At 38.6% G+C, this 25312-nt stretch overlaps 1 long non-coding RNA gene across 1 annotated transcript in view; it reads right to left on the bottom strand.

Moving 5' to 3' along the window:
- The window catches only part of LOC122688470, a 54649-nt gene that overhangs the window by 9822 nt on the left and 19515 nt on the right, over positions 1–25312 (bottom strand). The window contains exons 2-3 of the long non-coding RNA XR_006339465.1: positions 20653–20817; positions 84–276 (exon numbers count right to left, since the gene is read on the bottom strand). This is a non-coding gene — a long non-coding RNA (uncharacterized LOC122688470). The remainder of the gene's footprint in view (positions 1–83; positions 277–20652; positions 20818–25312) is intronic.

Raw genomic sequence — 25312 nt, 5'->3', positions numbered from 1 at the left:
TGGGAGCCTGATTGCTAGATCCTGCAATAATACTATGTTTAGTTTTGTTAAAAATTGTCAAGCTGTCTTCCAAAGTGACTTACCATTTTGCATTCTCATCAGCAATAAATGAGAGTTCCTTTGCTCTGCATCTTTCACCAGCATTTCCTGTTGTCTTTGTTTCAGATTTTAGCATTCTAATGGGCATGTAGTAGTATCTCATTGTTGTTTTGATCAGCCATTTGTTCTTATTCAATTAAAAGTAAGCAGCTGTCTCCCAAGTAGGATGTGTATATCCTATCATTTGCAAAAGATAATGCATTGAAATACACAGAGAAAAATGGCAACCACATCTTTTTCATTCATTATGTGAAATTTTATATTCTATGCATATATTCTTAATGTATATAATATTTTATTAGCATAGAAATTCTGTATATTAATATTTTATAAATTAAAATTTCTTATATTGTTAACATTCATGTCCGCTCATTTCTTTTTAATTGACAGAAGTGTTCTATTAAAAGAGGACTCCACTGCCATAGAAAACCCTGGATCTATGAAGACATCAAAGATACAGACCTAATATTTCTCTCAAAAAGTGAACCTTGATTTCCATTCAATATTGAATTTGATGTTTAAAAATTCTGAAGTACGCCAGAGCTGAAGTTTATCTATGCTATTTTGTATTGGATACATCTACTAGTGTGACAAATTAGGTGTTTTCCCAGAGTAGCAGTTGTCTGAATTCATCGCAGGAAGGATGCAGGTGTGTTTTCAGAATATTGTCAGAGTGGTCTTAGCTTTTCAGAGCAGTTTCTCCTATACCATTTTCTTAGGGGAAGCACACTGACTGAAACCGCCCACCCTGGCCAGGCACCACAGTAGCCATTTGCATGAGTTGTTTTATGACAGGAGGTCCTGGTAAGGAACACAGAACTAATAAGCCACCACCAACCAGAAGAGTTCGGGAAAGGTCAAAAGGAGACATCACGTGTCCGACCACCTCCCAGAATCCTTCTCTCTGGCATCCATCTTGGCTGAACAAGGCATGCATCACCAGGAAGGACTCTGAGTCAGAATGATTGGCTAAAGACAACCGGGAAACTAATCCCATCACCACAAAACCTGCAAGCCATGTGGCAGAGCTGTTCTCCTGGGTTCCCTTACCTACTGCTCTCCGCCCGGGTGCCCTTTCCCAATAAAATCTCTTGCTTTGTCAGCACATGTGTCTCCTCGGACAATTTATTTCCAAATGTTACACAAGAGCCCAGTTTCGGGCCCGGGAAGGTTTCCCTCTTCCTGCAACAATTTCACTTCACATATGAACAGAATGACTACTGCTGTTTTATTGATAGTTTCCTTTTCAAAACTGATTTTTTTTTTTTTAAAGAAAGGACCAGTGTGAACTGATAATCCTTATAGAATGAATTCTTTTGTTAATCCCATTTTATAGATGAGGCAACTGAAGCATAGAAAATTTAAATAACCTGCCAAAAGCTTCCAATTTGTAATTGGCAGAACCATGATTCACACTCAGGTGTAAATGCCAGAGTCCAAGCTCTTACTCATTAGATTATTTTGCCTAAAAACATCTATGTGCTTATGTGTCTACATAATTTAGAGAAAAACTTGACCAATTTAGCAAAAGGAAAACCAAATTGTGGACTGCACCATCAGTATAGATCTTTGTTTTCAAGTGCAAATACATGCTCTTCTTCCCAAAGCAATATGTATGCAGGGCAGACACTGGCAAAAACTTTAATCACTACACATCTTGTGTGTTTGATGGGAAATACTAAATATCTTCTGTATAAAAAGATTTAGAGAAAATCTTTTTCTCTAGAGAAATTTCTCTTTAGAGAAATTTAGGTTTAGAGAAAATCTAAACCAAAGAGATCATATTTGTAAAAATATCACTTTTCACATCATGAAGGCAGTATGAGAACCTGTCAAAAAAAATACCAAGGCACAAGTTGATACAGCCAGTAGAGGAAGAACTCTAAGTTTGGAAATTATTAATGGGCCTGATCCTTCAAAATGAGATACTGGAAAACACGATCTTCAGTATGACAATTGGACTCCAGAACACTTTTAAGAACAAAGATCAAAAATGTTAGGTAGGATTTTCCTCCTGTTGACTAAAATGATGCACAATTTGAGAGTTGTGAGTTAAGTTTTATTTGAGGCAAAATGAGGACTGAAGCCAGGGAGGCAGTACCCCAGATAGCTCTGAAAGACTGCTGCGAAGAGAGAGTGGAAGGAAGGTCAATACGTAAGACTTTAGTAAAGGGGGAGTTCAATACTATTAAGCGCTCATTTTACAAAAGGTTTTTAGCTAGTCATGAGGATCTGATGTCACCATGCAGGGATTTAATACTTTTCTAGAAATGAGGAGATGCAAGGATTGAGATCATAAAATCTGACCCTAAAAACATGCAACTATCTAAAGACCTGTCCCACCAGATTCCCAGGAGCACAGAGTGCCCCACTCCACCCTGAATTCAGGGGGCGTTGAAGGTCAAAAGCTGCAACAGCACAGGGTTCAGTCTCCAGAAGTTTCATCTGCAGAGGCAGATGGCAAATGCCCTGGTTCAATCACCGGCAATGCTCTTGGTAAGTGCCAATTTGTAGTTGACGCTCCCTTCTTTCTTACTTCTCCCCCTCCCTCCCTCCCTTCTTTTTGAAATAAAAGAGGATATTGAGGATTTCACTGAGAACTACTGGTTAAGAACAACAGCTCTAAAGAAAGTTAAGGAGGAAAGTAGTTTCATAAAATACAACAGAACCTTTTTTCAGCTGGACTGGCCAGAATTTTAGAGTTAGATCCACTCTTGAAACCTCAGTGAAGCACGATGATTATGTGGTTGTCAGTCTTTGAGATAGCATTCAACAATCTAGTACCTTCTAGTATTCTTTCCTTTCTGTAGTTTCCCTAGAGGCCTGCTAGTGAGACCTTCAATATGAGGGAAGTGATGGTTTGATTCCCTAGGCTCAGTCACAACAGACATTGAAGCTTCTGACTTGCTCTCTTAGATTTTTTGCTCTGAGAGAAGCCAGTCACCATGCTGTTATGAGACTCAAGATGTCCTATGAAGTGACCTGCATGGAAAGGAACTGAGAATCCTACCAACAGCCAGTACCAACTTGTTAGCCACGTGAGCGAGTCACCTTGGAAGAGGATCCTCCAGCCACAGTCAAACCTTCAGATAACTGCAGCCCCAGCTGACACCTGACTGTGACTTCATGAGAGATCCTTAGTATAGCCCAGTCATGCTTCTCCTGCATATCTAACCCACTGAAACTAAGAAATAATAACAATTGATTTTTTACGTTACTTAAATACTAGGGTGATTTATTACGCAGCATTAGGTAACTGATGCTGTCAGAAAGCCTGGATATTTGGCCAGAAATACAAAGGAACTGAGGCCACCACTGAGTTGAAAGAATGCAGATTGCTAAGCAGAGAACTTTTTGGTGGGAGACTTAAGATACGTGGAGCTTTGACCCTAGAGCAAAAGTATGAAGTAAAGGATGTCCTGAAGGTTGCGGATGAAACCAACTGGGTCAAAAACAACATGTCAGCACAAAATTAAAGCTAAAAATGCCTAAACTAAAAAGCAAGTGACTAAATTAATGTAAAGGAAATGAATTTTTTTTTTTCAAATACTCCTTGAAACATGGTCAGTTATCAAATTAGTGAAAAGAGAGAAAAAGAAAGAAAAGAAATAGAACATTCTTAGGAATATTTTAGTTTTATCAACCAAGTATTTCTCCAAGTCTGTGTTCTTTAGATAACAATAATAATAATAAAACTATTAAATTAGTTCAAACACCAAAAATTTCTAAGGTAGAGAAGATGCAAAGTTAACTGAAGATGTTAGAATGAAATAGATACATATATTGGGCAAGGTATACAGATTATAGTGTCATTCATTTCCCTTCTGGGACATAGCATGTCCCAAAGATGGCTTGCCAGCATGAGATACCTAGATATAAAGCCAGACTTGACATAAACACTTTCTCCCAGATGTGACCAGAGGGGATGTTAGGTGAAGCCACCTGTTGAAGTAATAGCAGCCACAACAACAATAATAATACTAGGTAGCATTTATTTAATGCTTACTATGTGCACAAGCACTGTTCCAATTCCTTTATAATAAACTCATTATTCATTTAATTAACTTAATAACCCAAACATCTGTCAGTCTGCTGTTACAGCTTCCTTCCTTTGAAGTTTGATGCATTTCTATGTCTAAAGATATCCCTTTTAGCAAAGGGTTTCATTAATTACCATGATTCACATGCCTACTGTGTGCCAGGAATTGTACTTTATGTTTTAAACAGCATCACCATATGCAATCATCTAGGTTATGCACAAATATATGGTCCCAACTCATATTAGCATATCTCATCCTTTTAAAACCTATGTCAGAATTATTATCTTTATTTTACAAAATAGTAAACCTTGACTCAGAAAGATGAACTCACTTAATATGGCCTCAGGGCATATAAATCGCAGAAATAGAATTTAATACCCAAAATTTGTAACACTAAAATGTATGCCCTTTCCTCTCTAGCATGAGGATTTAACAAGAAAAAGACATATTATATGAGTCTCATTTTAAACAAGGGCTAGTTTCTAAAGTTAGCTACAGAAATGAAAACTGCTTTTAGTCTCAGTTAGATTCATGAAAATATATTAAACTGTTTCATAAATAATGTGGCATTTTCATATGACCATTCTTCCTCTCAGCTCTCCTACAAAAAAAATCTTGGTGACTTAAAACAACAACCATTTTTATTTACTTATGATTCTGCAGTTTGGTTAGGATGTGGGGAAGGCTAATACATAGTGTTAGTTGGGCTCAATTGGGTAACTTTTTGCTGATGCAGTATAGATTAGTATTATGCATGAAATTGCACTTTGCTGAAGCTAAGCTGGGGAGTCTTAGTGTTCCACTATATAGCCTGTATTTCCATGTGGTCTATCACTATTCAGTGACTTAACCTGAGATTCTTTACATGATGGCTGAATTAGAGTTTGCAAATAGGAGATAGAAGATCTTCTAAGACCTTGGCGTGGTAGTCCAGGAGCAACATTTCAACAGGATTCTAATGATCCAAACAAGTTTGAAAGCCATCCCTGATCGAGGGAGGGGGAAACACACCCCAACTCTAGAAATAAGAATTCATATATATATATTCAAGAAAGAGAGCATTTCTTTTTGACCATTTTTGAAAAAGATCTACCACACTATGAAAGTGAATGTGCTAGTCACTCAGTAGTGTCCCCCTCTTTGCAACCCCATGGAGCCCACCAGGCTCCTCTGTCCATGGGATTATTCAGGCAAGAATACTGAAGTGGATTGCCATCACCTTGTCTAGGAGATCTTCCCAGCCCAGGGATTGAACCTGGGTCTCCTGCATTGCAGGCAGATTTTTTACCATTTGAACCACCAGGGAAGCACCCCTACCATACTATGCATGTATTCTCAGTAGCTAAGTCATGTCTGACTCTTTGCAATCTCACAGAGCCCACCAGGCTCCTCTGTCCATGGGATTTTCCAGGCAAGAATACTGGATAAGTTACCATTTCCTTCTCCAGGGGATCTTCCTGACTCAGGGATCGAACCCGCCTCTTCCACATTTACTGCAAAGGCGGGTGGATTCTTGACCACTGCCACCTAACCTCTAATAAAAGCTTTCATGTCTGTCACATTTGAAATACATGCACTCCTCTTTCAAAAATTTCACTCCATTATGATAACAGCTTGAAGTTCAAATCTCATCACTTGCTTCAGATCTGCATGTGTATGAGGCTCCTGTGTGCAATACTCTTGGTCTGGAGATCTGTAGGCTAAAATAATGTTATCTGTCCTCAAATGTTCAACATACAATGGTAAGACATGGATTGAATAACTAGAAGCTTTCATTCAAAATAGGAAAAATAAAATGATATCAGCAAAATAGCAAACTAGGAACTTCCAAGCCCTTGTTTTCCCCATGAAAATATTCTAAATAGCTGAATAAAGTAAGATAAAACAGAACTGACTGAACAAATATACAAGTTTTAGAAAAGAGTGAAAAATCCACAGCAACCAAATGAGCACCCAAATAAAAGTCCACATTCAAAATGGTAGGAAACTTTGTGACATAGTTATTCAAACTTTTCCTACCCTTTCTATCCATGGTGTGGTCTTGGTCTAAAGCAAACAGTAACATAATTTCCAATTTTCAGCCTTGGACTGAAAGGAGCAGAGTAGCTGATATTTATAATGTTCTAACCTGTCTGGGGGCTGCCTAAAAAACTGGTCTTTATCTTGTCTAACTCAGATCTTGGATGAGAAAGATCAGCAGCTTCTATTTGTGAAAGTTATGGGGGTGGAGGGAGGTACTATAGACCCACATATACCTGAGCAAGAGACTGTGTATGGAAACATACAGTAGTCACGTAAAGTCCCAAGGAGAATCTAGAAACATACAGTAGTCACGTAAAGTCCCAAGGAGAAATTAAAGCATTCAAAAGCAGATGTGTGTAAAGGGAATATAGAAAGTCACATATAACCCAGGCAAGATGCATGCTCAGAAAAGACCTGAGAAGAATTTCAGATTGCACTTCAAACTTATACCTACACATAGGGCATGCCCAGCTACTCAATGAATGACTTTCCAGGCACAAAAACAATTTGCAGATGATATTTTTACAGATGCCCAATTTTCAACAAAAAAATTACATTACAAGGCATACAACAAAATGAAAAATCAAAAAACAGAGTTAATTGGTAATTACCATCCATGAAGAAGCACAGACGTCAGACTTACTGGACAAATACATTGAAAGAGCTGTTTTAAATATGTTCATAGAGTTAAAGAAATGACAAATAAGAAAAACTAATGAACTCAGCAAAAAAGAAAAATGAGCACAATGAGAATATCAACAAAGAGATAGAAATTATTGTGCTGTGCTTAGTCATGTCCAACTCTTTGTGACCCCATGGACCATAGCCCACCAGACTCCTCTGTCCATAGGATTTTCTAGGCAAGAATACTAAAGTAAGTTGCCATGCTCTCCTCTAGGGGATCATCCTAACTCAGGGATCGAACCCAGGAGAAATTATTAAGAGGAACCAGATTCTGATGCTGATAAAAAAAAATTAATAATTGAATTACAATAATACTTTGCCAACAAAGGTCCATCTAGTCAAGGCTACGGTTTTTCCAGTGGTCATGTATGATGTGAGAGTTGGACTATAAAGAAAGCTGAGGGCCATAGAATTGATGCTTTTGAACTGTGGTGTTGGAGAAGACTCTTGAGAGTCCCATGGACTGCAAGGAGATCCAACCAGTCCATCCTAAAGGAAATCAGTCCTGGGTTTTCATTGGAGGGACTAATGTTGAAGCTGAAACTCCAATACTTCGGCCACCTGATATGGAGATCTGACTCATTGGAAAAGACCCTGATGCTGGGAGGGATTGGAGGCAGGAGGAGAAGGGGACGACAGAGGATGAGATGGTTGGATGGCATCACCAACTCAATGGACATGAGTTTGGGTAAACTCTGGGAGCTAGTGATGGACAAGGAGGCCAGGCATGCTGCGATTCATGGGGTTGCAAAGTCAGACACAACTGAGCGACTGAACTGAACTGAACTGAACTGATGGTAGTTCTATTTTCATTTATTTTAGAATCCTCCATATTGCTTTCCATAGTGGCTGTACCAATTTACATGCCCATCAGCAATGCACAAGTGTTTCCTTTTCTCCACAGCCTTCTCAACACTTGTTACTCATTATCTTTTTGATAGTAGTCATCCTGACAAGTGCAATGTGTTATCTCATTGTGGTTTTGACTTGCATTTCCCTGATGATCAGTGATGTTGAGCATCTTCTCCTGTGTCTGTTGACCATCTGTATGACTTCTTTGGAAAAAATGTCTGTTTAGGTCCTCTGCTCATTTTCAATGTTTTGTTTTTACACTGAGTTGTGTAAAATCTTTGTATGTTTTAGATACTCCTCCTTGATCAGAGATGTTTTCAAGTATCTTCTCTGTTCAGTAGGCTGCATTTACATTTTGTTGATAGTTTGCTAACCTGTGAGAAAACTTTTTAGTTTAGTGCAGTCCTATTTGCTTGTTTTGCTTCTGCTTCCATTGCCCGAGGGAATATATCCAAGGATATAGTTAAGACTGATGTCAGAGAGCCTATTGCCTATGCTTTCTTCTAGGAATTTCATGGTTTTTCAGGTCTTACATTTAAGCGGTAGATCTATTTTGAGTTTATTTTCTGTATTTGGTATGAGAAAGTAGTCTGGTGTCATTCTTTTGTATATAGCTGTCTAGCTTTCCCAATACCATTCATTAAAGAGGCTTTCTTTACCCATTGTATATATTTGTCTCTTTTGCTATAGATTATGTGTGGTAGTCACTCAGTCATGTCTGATTCTTTGCAACCCCATGGACTGTAGCCCTCCAGGCTCCTCTGTCCATGGATTCTCCAGGCAAGAATGCTGGAGTAGGTTGCCAGGCCCACCTCCAGGGGATCTTCTTGACCCATGGATCAAACCCGCATCTTTTGTATTTCAGGTGGATTCTTTACTGCTAAGACACTGGGGAATCCCTGTGATTTTTCTTTAATCACTTACTATTGTTTATTTTTGCAAGCTTATTGAAAGAGTTATTTAAGACATATTTACCCAAATTTGTATCAACTATCACTATTGTGCATACAGAAAATAAATAATAAAAGCAAAGCAAATTAGTTAAGGTATTTCCAAAATTTTGTCACATTCAGAGTCTGACTTGAGAGTCAACATTTATGTTTATCCACAAAATATCACCCTTCATGCCATCAAGTACATATCAAGGCAGCATTTCTTAAAGATTACTCCACTGTTACATCTAGAATTTTCTTCCAAGCTGCTAACATGCATTATTCAAGTTTTGATGCTGATATTTTCTTGATTGACTAAGAGGTAACTTGAATCAGTTACATTAGCCCTGTGTTGCTTTGAATTTCCTCCAGAGATTTGGCAGTTCTTTTGCCTCGGGTTGTATTGCTTGGACTATGATAAGTAATCCTTTTGCACATATCGCAACTGCAGACTTTTTCACAGCTTCATATATCTGTGGGTGTCTTCCTTTTTGAGCCTCCATAAAGTACTTGGTCTTCACATTTCAGAAAGATGCAGACTTGTGGCCATTGTCCAATCATATTTGCTTTTCATTCCACTACTTTATTTCCGTGTCTTCTGTCTTCACTATAACATTTTGTATCGGTATCAAATCACAGTGTAAAATGTATTTAAATTACAATTAAACTCAATAAATGTAGTGCTAGCGAAGCACATAACTCAACTGAAGTGATGATAGTGATGCAGTGATAACCAAGTTCCTGCTTGTGCAGTTAAAGGCAACTATGTCTTGAATGTTACTTGACTGATGGTGTCAAACGCTATAAATTGTAATGTGCATCTCAATTTCAAAGATATTTAAGTGTTAAAAAATATGATATTTATTGAGTTTCTCCTGTGTATCCAGTGACGTGATAGGGACTGTCAGGTAGATATATTTAAACATTTTAAAAATAGTGCTTGTCTCAAGAAATTTAACAAAGAGAGTTGCTCAGATGAAGTAGATAACCATGACAAATGGCATAGAATAAATTTTAGAGTAAATAGCGGGACATGTTGGAGTTTGAAGGGATGTATTGAATAGTGGAGGCCATATATCATGTCTCTCCACATTTTATCACTTCTTTATATATTTCCCTATTTTCTGTATTTTGGTCATTTTATTATTAATGAAGAGAAAGAAATAAATTTTACTATATTTAAAATATTAATATTTGTGAGATGAATTTTTGAAATACCTGGTTCTAGCCTGTGACTTATTTTTAAATTTGTCTAGAAGTCTTTGATCATACAGAAGTCTGCAACTATAGCACAGTAAAATGTATCCATGTTTTTCTCCACGGCATATAATTTTTATCTTATTTTAGAAATAATTCTGGATATTCTCCAATATTTCCTAAAAATTTTTAATTTTAGCTTTTCACACTTAGGTTTTTAACAGCCAGAATTTGGTTTTTGTGTATGGTGTGAGGTAAAGTTTTAATTTTCTCCACATGAATGACCAATTATCCCAAGATCGTCTGTCAAAAGTCAATCCTTCCTCACCCTCCTGATTTGGAGTGCAGTCAATTTAGGGAGCATAGTTGAGGGAATAAAACCCTGACTTGAAAAATAGAATTTTCCTTTGAGAACATAAGCTCAACATCAAATTATTATGTAAGTACTTAAATATGGATGGAATATACTCTAAAATACTCTAATCTGATCATTTTTAATCTTTTAATGTCAGAAATAGGTTCTGATTAAACCTATGGACCTCTCTCTAAAAGGAAAAAAAATGCACAAACACATTAAAAATACACTTGAAGCTTGTGCACTGGCCTCTTCCCCTCAGTTTAGAGTGGAGAAATTGGGAGAATGTTAATACATTAATCGAGAGCTCACAGGTACTATATGTCATAGCCAGAAAAAGAACCCATATCTCCCATGTCTCTGATCTGTACCATTCCACATGCATACTTACAGCTGAGCCATGAAAGCAGAACAGGGAAACACCAAAGGTTGTGATCACATACTCAAAATAAAAAAATACTCAAAAAATAAAAATAAAAAAGAATTGACACCAAAACAGTAACATGAATTTCATTTCTGATCTAAATTTAACAGTTAATTGTACATGACAGGTGAAACTGTACAGTTATAAAGAAGAATTGAATTTGAGAGAAGGATTTAACTTTAATTTGTTCATTGGGTCTGCTCCCCCATTCAATGGGAAGTACTTTAGTAGCAGGTTATTTCTAGATTGATTTATGACTTTGGCACCCTATAAATAATCATTGGAAGACCTAATTTGTTTGCTATATGCAAATTACCTAGGTGAGCTTATTAAAGATAAGGTTGGACTGGTATTGAATTTAATTCAGGAAAAACCAAGAAGGATTAGGGTACTTTGTGATTGATTGAGTTGGGAAGTTGAAAGTCAGCAACTAGACAGATTGATGTGTTCAGCAGGACATTTTGAATCAAGAGCCATCACATACAATGTAGGAAGCTCAGTTAATAAATTAACCAAGAAAAGAATGATCTGACTTTGAAGGGATAGAATGATAGGAACTCCATCTAGGATATTAGAGAAATTTGAAATTGAAGGTGTTTTAAAATTGTAAAAAATTAAAACCTGTGGAAATGAACGCGATTGGGCAGTAAATGAGGATTGAAGGTTATGACAAATCTACTGGTGGGTTTGGAGATATTGATCTAGGTATTTCTCTACCTTTATCATTCTGGGGGAAGAATCAAACTACTCAGTTCTTAGCTGAGCCCAAACTGCCAAACCCACAAAGCTCTAATTCCCATCCAAGCTGGATTGATGTGAAGTGAAGCTATACCTTGAGAAGCCCTTGACCTCCATGATCCCTGAAACAGTTCCAAATTATTCCAATGAAACTGAATCACTGAAAGAATAAAGCTACATCTCTGAAGAAGTGGTTTTGTAGACTTGACAATCCTGCTTCTTTGAGCCATTTGTCACACTTGTTCATGGGCAAACAGCTTCTGCATCTTTTATAAGACTGAGGCGTTAAATGTCTTCCCACCCATGGGAATAAATTGTATTACATCATTTTTTGTGTAACACATTTTTTCTTTATCTCAGTTTAATTTCTTTTATTCCCAGCATTCTATCCCATCAGGTAATGTATCTCAGTCCTCCTTTCTTTCTCCTTCCCTCCCACAGTATTTTTTTTTCTCCTCTAGGCTTATTCTTTCTCTTTCAGAATTCTCCCTCTACCTGATTTCAACACCACTACTCAATGGTCCTCTTACCCCCAGTTTTATTAGAAAGTTCTGCTCACATCTTCTGTGCTTCACTTTTTTAGACACTAGCCCTTTCTAGACCTTTTTTAGAGGCCTTTTTTAGACACTAGCAGTAAAGTAGTACTGAAGCGGCAGTAGTAAAAATGGTGGTGGTGGAGTGGGTGTGTGTTAGTTGCTCAGTCCGACTGTTTGTGACCCCCATGGACTGTAGCCCACCAGGCTCCTCTGTCCATGGAACTCTCTGGGCGAGAATACTGGAGTGGATAGCCATTTCCTTCTCCAGGGGATTTTCCTCCCCCAGGAATTGAACCCGGGTCTCCTGCATTGCAGGCAGATTGTTTACCATCTAAGCCACCAGGATCTTGTGTGTGTGTTTGTGTGTGTGTGTGTATGTGTGTGTATGCGCACGTGCATGCAATTGCTCAGTAGTTTCCAGCTCTTTACAACCCTATGGACTGAAGCCCACCAGGTTCCTCTGTCCATGGGAATTTTTCAGGAAAGAATACAGAACTGAATTACCATTTCCTCCTCCGTGGGATCTTTCCGACCCAGGGATCAAACCTGCCTCTCCTGTGTCTCCTGCATTGGCAGGCAGATTCTTTACCCCTGAGCCACCTGGGAAGCCTATATAGTAGTAACAGTAATGGTATTTATTATTTTTATAGAAGTGCTGCAGCAGTAACATCATATTCTTGTAAAAGCATTCACACACTTTCCCATTGTTAACCCTTTAATCTTGCCAAAACCTACGCTCACAAATCTTTAGACAGTTAGCCATCACTAATGAAACAACATTTATTCCCCATTTAAGTCATTGGGGAGCCCATAGAAGTATAAACTGAGGCCTCCAACCAGAAAGAGCTCCCACATAGCTCAATAATAAGCCAGTGGACTAAGAGCCATGTAAGTGAACAGACCTCAGTGCTATAAAATTTTAGAGCAGGTAGATACAATGCCCTGAAGTGGTCAGGAGAGGTGTCTAAGAGGTGCCAATCTCTGCCAGGCACTGAGCTGGAACTGGGCATTCCTAATAATGGGAACACAGTCAGAAAACACACAGATATGGGGAAAGGGCCAGGGAAAACGAAGAAGACAGATTAAAAATCTAGTCCTGTTATTAGTGGCAATTATGAAGATATGACAAGAAAATGAGCTCTTTGCTACTAAAGCCACAATTACATATGCGAGTCAAATGAAGTAAGGCAGTGGAACCTAAACAAATCTAGCTCAGGCTTCTTGCTTTCCATGGACCACTCTCTTGCTTGCACTTGGCAAGGCTCCTACCTGTGGTACTGTGAGAGTGTGTTTGTTCAGGTTGATGTTTGTGTTCTATTGAGACAGATGTGTACAGTATCATTATGACAAGGGATAGGCACTAACTTGCAGGCAGTTGACACGATGGCTGTAGGGTACCATTTACAGAAGGATTTCAGTACTCCTTATTAATAAAGGCCCATTTGTAAGCCTAATTACACCCTTGCCAAATAATAGAGTTGACTTTTGTGCCATTTCCTCTTCAGTCTAAAATGGACATATCCTTTATTGATAGATTTGAAAAGTCAGCCAAATTTGTGTTCTGGGCTCCTGCGGCACAATTGTATATACTTGTCCCATCTTTCCAGCGCTGTTCTCTTGCCTCACCCCGTTATCCTTCCAGATTCAGTGGCTACAGAGGATTAAGGATCCCTCTGAATGGAGAAATTCACTCACATGTAGGTGGAACTCTTTGAAGACAGTTTTATTGTCTAGTCGTCTTGTAGGAACGTGCTCTTATGAAGAGGATACTGGTCAAAGTCATGTTTGACTCTCCACAGGCCTGAAATGCACGGCCAGCCATCCTACCCCACCCCACAACAAGAATTATCCAGTCCAAAATGTCCATAGTGCCAAAGTTGAGAAACCCTGCTCTAACCAAAAGAATGTTCTATAAGACTATTTTTGTATTTTTTATTCATTTATTCAACAAATATTTACTGAATGTGTACTATGTAGCCAGTGGTCTTCCTTGGAGGCTCAGCAGGAAAGAATTCACCTGCAATGCAGGAGATGAAGGTTCCATCTCAGGTTGGGGAAGATCCCCTGCAGAAGGAAATGGCAACCTACCCAGTATTCTTGCCTGGAAAATCCCATGGACAGAGGAGCCTGGAGTGCTACAGCCCATGAGGTTGCAAAAGAGTCAGAAATGACTTAGCAACTAAATAACGACAGCAACAATGTACCAGGCATGTATGGAGTTTTATACACATGTCGTTAATGCACACAAAAGATCACAACATAGATGTTATCATTACCCCCATTTTACAGATAAAAAAATCTGAAGTCCAAAAAGGTTAATTTACCTGGAATCATCCAATTGTGGTGAAAAGGGAGATTTTAGTAGTGAAAGGGGATTTTTATTGCAGTGCTTGACAAGTACCCTCTACTTTGACATACAAGGATGTTAACGGAAAAAGTAGCATTCTGAAGCCAGCCAGATCTGCACTGAAATGTTGTTGCTTCTCCTTACTTGCATATTTAGTGGAGACAAGACTACCTTCTCTGAAAGAGCTGTGAGGATTGAGATAGGTGCTGAAAGCATTGTATGACAGAGCCTGTAATAGTGGGTGCAACCAAAATGCTAGTTTCAATTATTTCATTTTCAGCCTGTAAAGTTGGGGACATCTGGAAACCACCTCACCCAGCCACATGCTAGAATTTTTGAGTGCTGAAATGAAAGAAGGAGGGGTGGGGAGTGATTTTTCCACTGAAATGTGAGCGGGTTTTCTTGAGTATTTCAGGCCCAGGGCACAATGCAGCTTCTTTGCCAGGTGGCAGGACACCTCCCCTAAAGTGGGCTCTAGGGGGAGGAGAAGGCCGCTTTTTGTGGAGGACCTACTCACGTCTGTCCAGCGCTTCCTCCTGCAGAGCTGCTGGGCAGGGATTAACCCAGGAGTGACAGACCGTCGGCCAACCCTGCTGCAAACACTCCCACCAAGCACTCGCAACTGTCAAGAAGGTTTTCTCCTGATGGGAGAACACAAGTTCACATTTTCAGAGTTAAGGGATAAACGCACGAGGCAGCTAGAAATGCAGAGCCTGCTGCCCTCAGAGCGGAACTTCACAAAGCATCAGTAGACAGGACACTCTACCCGACTTTAAACAGCACTTTTTGTTGTTCTTTTTTTCTTAGTCTCTTTTATTTCTCTTTTTGCCCCAAAGCTTGACACTTTACAAAGTCTATTGCCTTGGCTATATTATTACTGGGAAAACAAAACAGCTCTTTTGGCTCTGGGATAATTAGAGCATCACAACCTGGCCTCCAGTTTGAAGAGGGAGAATTCACCAGGGCTTTTCTCCTCGGTTCAACTCTGCAACACTCCTCAAGTTTTCCCCCTCCTCTAAAGGTCCTTTCTTTTCTCACCCACACCATAATCATTCAATCTTCTACAGATCTCTGTGCTTTAATTCAAAATTAAAAAAGAACACCAAGGATCAGCAGATATTTGAGAAAACCAACAATAGAGATGGAAAGGATTAGAGAATACTAGGCTTCAGAGGAAAGGGAAGTTTTAAGAATATGCTCAAAGGAATTTACAAAACAGGAGTAGGTTACAACTAAACAGGAGCAATAAAATTTTATTTCAAGTAAGTATCAAAATTAAAAATAAGATGGCCAAAATAAAAACATAGCCAAGTATTAAAAGAATTTATATCAGAAAGCTACTTAGAAAAGAACTGCCAAAGAACAAGGGAATAGAAATCTGAGATTTAAAAAAGGTAAGAAGCATAGAGAGATAATGAAGGAAGTCATCACTCTCTAGTTAGGTATTACAGGTTAAAAAGAAAAGAGAACATGAAGGGGAGAAAATAACCAGTGAAAGAACAAAGGATAAATTTTTCAGACCTAAGAAAAGATATTGAATCAAGATTGACTGGATACTGGAGGATAACAGAGCAATTTTTTCAATGTTCTGAAGAAAAATGATATTGAGACTCAAATTTTATACCCAGAAAAACTATCAAAGAAAGAGTGAAGATAGGTATTCTCAAGCCTTTCCTAGCGACTCAGCAGTTAAGAATCCACCTGCAATGCAGGAGACACAAGTCCAATCCCAGGGTCAAGAAGATCCCCTGAAGAAGAAAAGGGCAAGCCACTCCAGTATTCTTGCCTGGGAATACCCCTGGACAGAGGAACCTGGTGGGCCACAGTCTATGGGGTTGCAAGACTTCCACACAACTTAATGACTAAACCACCGCCAGATATTCTCAATCATACAAGGCCATGAGGTTTACCCACCACACACCATGGGGGAAAAAAAAAAAAAAACTGCTTAAGGAGATACTTCAGTACATAGGACAAAGAGTCTAGGAAATATGAAGTGATGGGTTCTAAGAAGAGACTACAAGGAGACTACTGCCGAGAGCAACAAAAGCAATACCAGCTTCATGTGAGTTGGAGCTAGTCTTTGGAGGGTTTAAAGGAAAGTTTCTTCAAAAGTAATACATTTTATGCAACAAAAATTGATTTTGAAACTGAGAAATCCAAGTACCATGCTAAAACAGTAGAACTTTTTTTCTCAAAAAAGAAAAAATATATAAATATAAGCCTAGTAAGAATAAAAATGTCCAGGAATATTATGAATTATAAGGAAAGCATGCTAAATTATGGCATTAATTTAAGTAATTTATGGCATATTAAAAAAGAGAATCTAAAAAAATAAATAAATAAATAAGAGAATCTCATTGGCCTTGACACTTGGAATATTCTTTTACAAACAGCACATTTTTGATGATATGAAATTACTTTTATCTTCTCCAAGGATCTAATCACACTACTTAGTTCTGTAGTAAACAATGATTACAGATAATGATACTATAAATTTTATTTATAGATTTTTAATGTTTGTAGTAAACCCATGGACAAAGCACTTAGCACAATATAATAATTACAGAAAAGAATATTAATGCAAAAACCTTGATAATATTTAAAAAAAATTATAAAACTGATGGAGAATGGGAAGTGGGCCGGGGAAAAAAATGAAATATAACACAAAGGTAGTTTATTTCTGAATAATGTTGAATCAAGAAAGAGTGTGTGTCTAAAACAGATGAAACCAAAAGTAGAGGTTCTATTACATTAACAAACATTTTAAAGATCATCAGTACAACGGAAGATAACAATTTAACCAACAAATTCAGAAGACACATAGAAACAAAGATAGAGCTAGTATGTATAAGTGAGTTTTTAAATTCTTCATCTTCAAAATGAGGGAGTTTATAAATCAAAAACTGGTTTATCATTTAGAATTATCATGGACCCAATGGAAAAAAATTAAAAAAAAAAACTTCTAGGAAATGAAAGTGGGGGTAGGATGACTATTATTTTCTCAATTGTTACTATTCTGTACTATATCAATTTTCTTTTAAGTTTATTATTTCTATATGTTTACTTAACTTATATGCCAAGTACATCATGAGAATGCTGGGCTGGATGAATCACAAACTGGAATCAAGATTGTCAGGAGAAATATCAGCAACCTCAGACATGCAGATGATACCACTCTGATGGAGAAAATGAATCAGGAATTAAAGAGCCACTTGATGAGGGTGAAAGAGATTGAAAAAGCGGGCTTGAAACTCAACATTCAAAAAACGAAGATCATGGAATTTGGTCCCATCGTTTCATGGCAAATGGCAGGGAGAAAAGTGGAAGCAGTGACAGATCTTATTTTCTTGGGCTCCAAAATCACTGCAGCTAGTGCTTCAGCCACGAAATTAAGGGACACTTGCTCCTCGGAAGGAAAGCTATGACAAACCTAAACAGTGTATTAAAAAGTAGAGACATCACTTTGCTGACAAAGGTCCATATAGTCAAAGCTGTGTTTTCCCAGTAGTCATGTGTGGATGTGAGAGTTGGGCCACAAAGAAGGCCGAGCGCCAAAGAATTGATGCTTTCAAACTGTGGTGCTGGAGAAGACTCTTGACTTGGACTACAAGGAGATCAAACCAGTCAATCCTAAAGGAAATAAACCCTGAATATCCATTGGAAGGACTGATGCTGAAGCTGAAGCTCCAATACTTTGGCCACCTGATGGAAAGAGCTGAAAAGACCCTGGTGCTGAGAAAGATTGAAGGCAAAAGGAGAAGGGGGTAGCAGAGGATGAGATGGTTAGATAGCATCACTGACTCAATAGATATGAATCTGAACAAACTCCGGAAGATAGTGGAGGACAGAGGAGCCTGGTAAGCTGCAGTCCATGGAGTCACAAAGAGGAACACCCAAAAGGTCACAAATTATTTCTATAATTTATAAACTAGGGTGTAACAACAAAGTAAATGCACTTCTTAAGACGTGAATGTGGAGACATTTTGGATTAGTGCAAGTGTTGGACTGCCTTGCATAGCTCTTATCCACATGTTTAAACTTTATTATGCTTAACTAAAATTGTCATAATGACTCTATAAGAAGATAAAACTAAAATCCCACTGGCATAAGCCCAGGAGCTGAAGTAGGTCCAATGGTATAACAAGCAATAATACTAGAATTTGCAAAGTTGTATAAGAGGCTTTGCATTCATTCTATAATTGGGTTATGGAACAGCAGCAAACAAGAAATTCTGAACCCTGATGATAGATCAGGAGACATAACTTAGGTATATAACATGTATCAGACCTAGCATTATTATTTGTTGCCATCAGCAGCAGGTTCCTCAGTCCCAGTAACAAACAACTCTTCCCCTCCACTGAACATGTCTAAATTTATATAAGATGCATTTAGTGCCCTTTACCATCTGCCAGCACTCACCCCCTCCAAACTCTTCTGCTACTCCCATTGTGAGCTGGAGGTAAAACAACCAAAACAGCATCCAGATCCAGGGGCAATAAAAGGACTCAAGTGAGATTTTTTTTTTTTAATATTCTCTAGTATCTAGATTATTTTTTTAAAATACCACTTCCACAACAAAAATAAACAAATAAATAAAATAAAATACCATTTCCCTGGTGGCTCAGACAGTAAAGAATTTGCCTGCAATGCGGAGACCTGGGTTGCATCCCTAGGTCAAGAAGGTCCCCTGGAGAAGGGAATGGCTACCCACTCCAATATTCTTGCCTGGAAAATTTCATGGACAGAGGAGCCTGACTGACTACAGTCCATGGGGTCACAAATAGTCAGACAGGGCTGAGTAACTTCTACTTTCACTTGTCCTCTGTGAGGAACCAGAAGCTGTTGGAGAAATGCCTGATTCTAGGTTTAGGGCAACTGGTGTAAGAAGAGAACTAGGCATGTCTTGTCGTGCATGGGTGTGCTAAGCTGGCTTCAACAGTGTCCGACTCTTTGTGACCCCAAAGACTGCACCCTGCCAGGCTCTTCTGTCCATGGGATTCTCCAGGCAAGCATACTGGAGTGGGTTGCCATGCCTTCCTCCAGGGGATCTTTTCCACCCAGGGATCAAACCTGTGTCTCTTATGTCTCCTGCATCAGCAGGCAGATTCTTTACCATTAGCACCACCTGGGAACTACGTTTCTTTCCTCTTATATGGAAAATCTTGTCTCTTGACTACAGTGGTATAACTTATTTGCTTTACCCCATGATCTCCATTAAATAGTCTTTAAAATTATAACATTAGTATTACTTCTAACATGAAAATACTGAATGAATTCATTTCTATTTGTTCTAAGAATATATACTCTATGCTGGCTCAGTCAGAAGCCAGTGTTCAAATGTCCCTTGGGATTATTCTTTAATTTTAGGTATAATTATATTATTTTCTTTATTTTTGACGTTAATATTAACTTTTTCTTAATTTAAGACATTCAAGTTTCAAAAGTAAAACTGTACAAAAGGACACATGCAGAATAGTATAGTTCCCATCTACTACCCTCCACTTTTCTTCTCTACCCTGTCCCAAAAAGAAGCATTTTTTTTATTACTTTCTGGTTTATCCTTTCAGTGTTTCTAATTAAATAGCTACTATTTAATAAGCTACTATTTCTTATTAAATAGCTACTTCTACCTGTCACTTTGCTTTATTCTCTTAAAAATATGCCATGGAGATCGATTTATATCAATTCAAAGAGATCTTGAGAGATTACGTCCTAGAGTCTCTCCTAAAGCAATGTTATTATTATTATTTTTAATGCTAGTATACATATATAACACAAAATAGTCTAGGGTCCTTTATAGTTGTATCCTGAGAACACATAGGTTTTTTACTAGAGCCATGTTTTCTTAAGCCACAAATGAAAATCTTCCACTCTGACTCAGAGGGTCTATTTACCATAGGCTAATCCCAGGGATGGGGGAGCCTGGTGGGCTGCCGTCTATGGGGTCTCACAGAGTCGGACACGACTGACGTGACTTAGCAGCAGCAGCAGGAGCAAGCTGGTCCTAGTCTCTGCATCCGTACTCACACTTCTCTGCATGCTTGGCATGCGATCCTCCTTCATTTGAGGCAAGGCCAAGTTCAAATCCTAACTCCTTTCTTCTGAGGAACTGTGCCTGTGCACCCCAGTGTCTAACATGATGGCCAGCACATTGGAAACGTTCAGTAATGTTAAGGATGACTTTACGGTAATGTGGAAAGAAGATAGTTTTGGAGGTCAGCTTAGTTCTCAGTTTAAATTCTAGCTTAGCCACTTTGTAACTGTGCTAGTTATGTATTGCTATATAACAAATTGACCCCAAACATAGCATATTAAAATGACACACATTTATTATTCCACAGTTTTTGTGGGTCAGGAATCTGACACACTCCCTGGGTCTCTCACAGGCCACAATCAAGGTGTTGTTCTCTTCTGAACGCTCACCTGGGGACGCTTCTTTCAAGTTCAGGCCTGTGGTTGTAGGAAGAGTTCCGTTCCTTACGGTCGTGGGACTGAGTCCTCAGTTTCTCCTGAGCTGTTAGCTGGAGGCTTCCCTCAGCTCCTCGTCACATGGGCTTCTCTACATAGTCTTTCGCAGCATGGAAGTTACTTCATCAGAGTGAGCAAGCAGAGAGGGAAGAGAAGTACCGGAGAGAGAAAAAGCAGAAATCACAGACTTCCGTAACCTCATCTGGAAGTGATAGGCTGTCACTCTGACCACACGATGTTCCTTAGAAGAACATCAGCGGTCCAGCCCAGAATCAGGTGAATGGGGTTGTACAAGGAACTGAACACCGGGAAGCAAGACAGAGGCTGTCCACCATAGAACCACTTAAATTCAGCTAACGTGCCCTAGCTCTCTTTTTTCGCCTGCAATATGGGAATAATAATAGCAACATTGTGATGTTATTGTGAAAAACCAAAAATAAAGCATATAAATCACTTGATACTAGTAAGATCTCCATATATGGTAATCATTACAATATTAACTAGGTTGTCTGATCAGCTACATTTTTATCCTTTCTACCCAGTCTTTACTTCTCGTACTTCTGCTCCTTAGAATCTAAATGTTTTCACTTCTTCTCCTCCTTAACATTTTAATAACAACATGCTTTAAGTGACCAGTGTGATAGGGTAATTTCTAAAACAAAATATGTTTTCACAAGGTTTATTTACCAGATGAGCTTTATGAAATTACTTTGATTCTTTCCATGACTTCCTATTTGAATCTAATACCGCTAGAGAAAGACAAACCAAGTACACCGACACACCAGGAAATACTGATTTATAAACTAAAACGCTCTTTACTTTTTTTGTATATCTAGGTTTACAAATTTACTGATTATAGATCTGCTAGGGAGATCATAGTTTTGCAAGACATAGTATTATATTTCATAATTATGTGACATTCTAAGAGATTTTTGCTAGATTTTATCTTTTTTTCTTTCTTTTTTCTATTATGGCAAGAACTTTTCCTGTTAAGTCTCAACAGTTTACCTTTGTTAGAGTTTGAGAAACTCTTGAGAAACACATGTCCGAAGAAAAAAATTTTTGCAGCCAGACTTTAAGGAAACTCCCACCACCTGTGTGAATCTATTCTAATGTGTCCTAAAATATTTTGCTTATGATACATACAGGAAACTATCTCCATTCCAATTCTTCCTAATCTCCTATGAATCAGAGCACTGACTTGGGGAGTTAAGGTGATTCACTCCATGACCTTTCCAAGCAAAATTTCCCACCTATAGAATGACCCCCATGACACTATCCTCATGACCTGTCACTTGATCCCTTTTGCAGGATAAGCAGAGCCGGGCAATGTTCTAGGGCCTCCAGAGAAGAGCCGCTAGAGACCCTGCAGTGGAAAAAGGGTATTGTGTCTCTTTTAACTGTGATCAGAGAGACTGATGTTGGGGGAAAAAAAAAAATCAACTCAAGGGAGTAAGTATCAAGTTAGAGATTAACAGAACTGAGTTCCTAATCACTGGGGACATGGGGAAAAGAGGGGAAGTCCAGATGCAAAATCCACATAAAAGACAACAAGAAACAAAAAGGAAAAATGAGGAAAGATAAGTTAGCTCTAAAAAACTAGAATGACCTGGAGCTGAAAAACTGGGCAGTGATTTTCTCCTGTTTCTTTAGCTCCATGGGGGCCTGCTGGAAACATTTAAAGGGAAATCCTTGGAACAGACATCTACCACCTGTGGCTATTGAAAAGATATATATCATTGAGATACCACTGCATTTAAAAAAAAAAAAAATGCCTTAGAAGGAAACATCTTGACTAACAGCAAGGTGCAAAATTAATTCATTTTGCTCAGCATTTTTGGAAACAATTGACTTCAAACCTCCATAACTTTGTGCCTGAAAGTCTCCATCACAGCTGTGGAGAAATTCTTCATGTTCTCTGCTCTGACAATGGAGATTTTTGCAACCATGAATGGACACAAAAAGATGTCAATCATATCCAGTAATGAAAAGTTCATTTCTCACTCCCTATTGTGAAGGCAGTGCCTTTGTGATAGCCATTGTATGAGTCTGCGTTCAAGCTCATTTACCTTCACATAGAGAATATCTGTTTTATATTAAAAGTTTAGACCATAGTCACCCCAGATCACACCTAATGCATTAGAATTGTAATACCATTATCCTCTATTAAATCTGTGACAACGTTATAATATCTGTGTCAGAAATAATGAAGAGATTAATGTGGAGAAAGAGATCCTGATGTCACCTCCTTCTGCATTTCAACATCAAATATTCTTGGCACTAAAAACTAGTCTCCGTCAGCCAGTGAGAACGGGGACTTTGACAACGGAGAATCCACTGAGAGATGTAAGGGGAATTTTCCGTCATGTAGACAGCTGCTGAAGTGATAATTTTGAATAAAAGTGGAAGCCCTTCCTTTTTCTCCTATTCTAGAAAAATCTATATTTCTTCACTTAACTTCACAGAACCCACCCTCCTCAGGGGGTAGTGATATATGCTGAGAAAGGTTTATTTGAAGTGGTTCCTCCACAGCTGGATTTACGAATGGATACAATAAAGACACTTGAGGAGAAGGAAAGTCAACACTAAACATGCTGGTCCCAGATTGTGAAGCAGCAGCCCCCTCAAATTTAAGGCGCTAGAAATGGTCTCCCCTACTGCTTTGCCTCCGCTCCCATCCAATGGGTTTGAATGGGGGAACAGAGTGACAGAGGCAATTCATTTATTCCCTCAAAAGATAGGTATAGAGCAATGGATTATTATTATTCTTTACTTCATAAAGCACTTTACATAATATATATCTGATGATATTTCCCCCCTCATTACAAAATAGAAAGGGCATGCATTATCGTTCTCACTTTATAGGTGAAGAAACTAAGTCTCAGAATATCTCATGTATATTTATGTAGCTATTAAAGAGAAGATCAGAAATATGAATCATCCTTCAGAGTTTGAGCTTCATTCCATAGTCAGTTGGGGCCAGTAATGGACTCAAAGTGGAAGTACGGTAGTGGAGTTTCATTTCAAAAGATTTCTCTGGCTGTGGAATGTGGACTGAGTCTTGGGGAAGGAAGATGGGAATTATGAAGGCTGGAAGCTGCCATGATAATCCCGGCAAACCATGATGGTGACCTGAACTATCAAAAGAGAATCAACTAACTAGAGATTTAGGGAGGACTCAGTAACGATTGGATGTTGGAAATTGGAAGGTGAGGAAGCACAAACTACTGAAGATGTCTCAGGTTTATCATCTGAACAACTGGTTCTACAGGAACGTCATTATCTGAGATGAGGACTACTGGGTGAAGAGCTGGTTAGGAAAGGAAAGGGAGGATTGTAAACTCCGTTGTAGATCATTTGGTGAAAATAGTTTGTACACAGATTTTGAGCTAAGAGAAGGCATCTTGCTTAGGTTGGGACGTGGGGGCATGGATTATTCTAGAAACAGAGGTTCCAGGTACCTACAGCAGGAGAATTTCCAGGGAGTGATGGAGGCAGAAGTCAGACTGCAGGAAGTGGGGAGTGAATGGACTGAGGCTACAGGGAAGACAACATTCTGGGAAAAAAAAAAGTATGCCTGAAGAAATAGAAAAAGAGCTGCTGAGGGGAGCATGGGGTACAGGGAGAGTTACCTTATTTTTTTAATAAAAGAACTTGTTTAAATGTTGATAAGAAGGAACCAATTGAGAAGGAGATACTAAAAGCACAGGAAATTCACTCTGTGAACAAAAAGCTATTGAACCTCCATCACTGAGATGGCAACCCAACAGCAAGCAAAAACGACAACATCCCCACTTTGTGGAAATTATTATCTCTGTTCGTTTCCAAGGCAAACCATTCACTATCATGGTAATGCCCTGACCAGTAATGCTGAAGAAGCTGAAGTTGAACAGTTCTATGAAGACCTACTGGACCTTTTAGAACTAACACCCAAAAAAGATGTCCTTTTCATTTTAGGGCACTGGAATGCAAAAGTAGGAAGTCAAGAAATACCTGGAGTAACAGGCAAATTTGGCCTTGGAGTACAGAATGAAGCAGGGCAAAGGCTGATAGAGTTCTGCCAACAGAACGCACTGGTCATAGCAAACACCCTCTTCCAAAAACACAAGAGAAGACTCTACACATGGACATCACCAGATGGTCAACACTGAAATCAGATTGATTATATCCTTTGCAGCCAAAGATGGAGAAGCTCTATACAGTCAGCAAAAACAAGATCGGGAATTGACTGTGGCTAAGATCATGAACTCCTTATTGCCAAATTCAGACTTAAATTGAAGAAAGTGGAGAAAACCACTAGACCATTCAGGTATGACCTAAATCAAATCCCTTATGACTATACAGTGGAAGTGAGAAATAGATTTACAGGACTAGATCTGATAGACAGAGTGCCTGATGAACTATGGACAAGGGTTCATGACATTGTACAGGGGACAGGAATCAAGATCATCCCCAAGAAAAAGAAATGCAAAAAAGCAAAATGGCTGTCTGAAGAGGACTTACAAATAGCTATGAAAAGAAGAGAAGCAAAAAGCAACAGAGAAAAGGAAAGATACCCATTTGAATGCAGAGTTCCAAAGAATAGCAAGGAGAGATAAGAAAGCATTCCTCAATG

Source organism: Cervus elaphus, chromosome 33, assembly GCF_910594005.1.
Source record: "Cervus elaphus chromosome 33, mCerEla1.1, whole genome shotgun sequence".
Lineage (NCBI taxonomy): Eukaryota > Metazoa > Chordata > Mammalia > Artiodactyla > Cervidae > Cervus > Cervus elaphus.
Note: the sequence above shows the minus strand (reverse complement) of the source record. Positions and strands in the feature narration are given on the sequence as shown.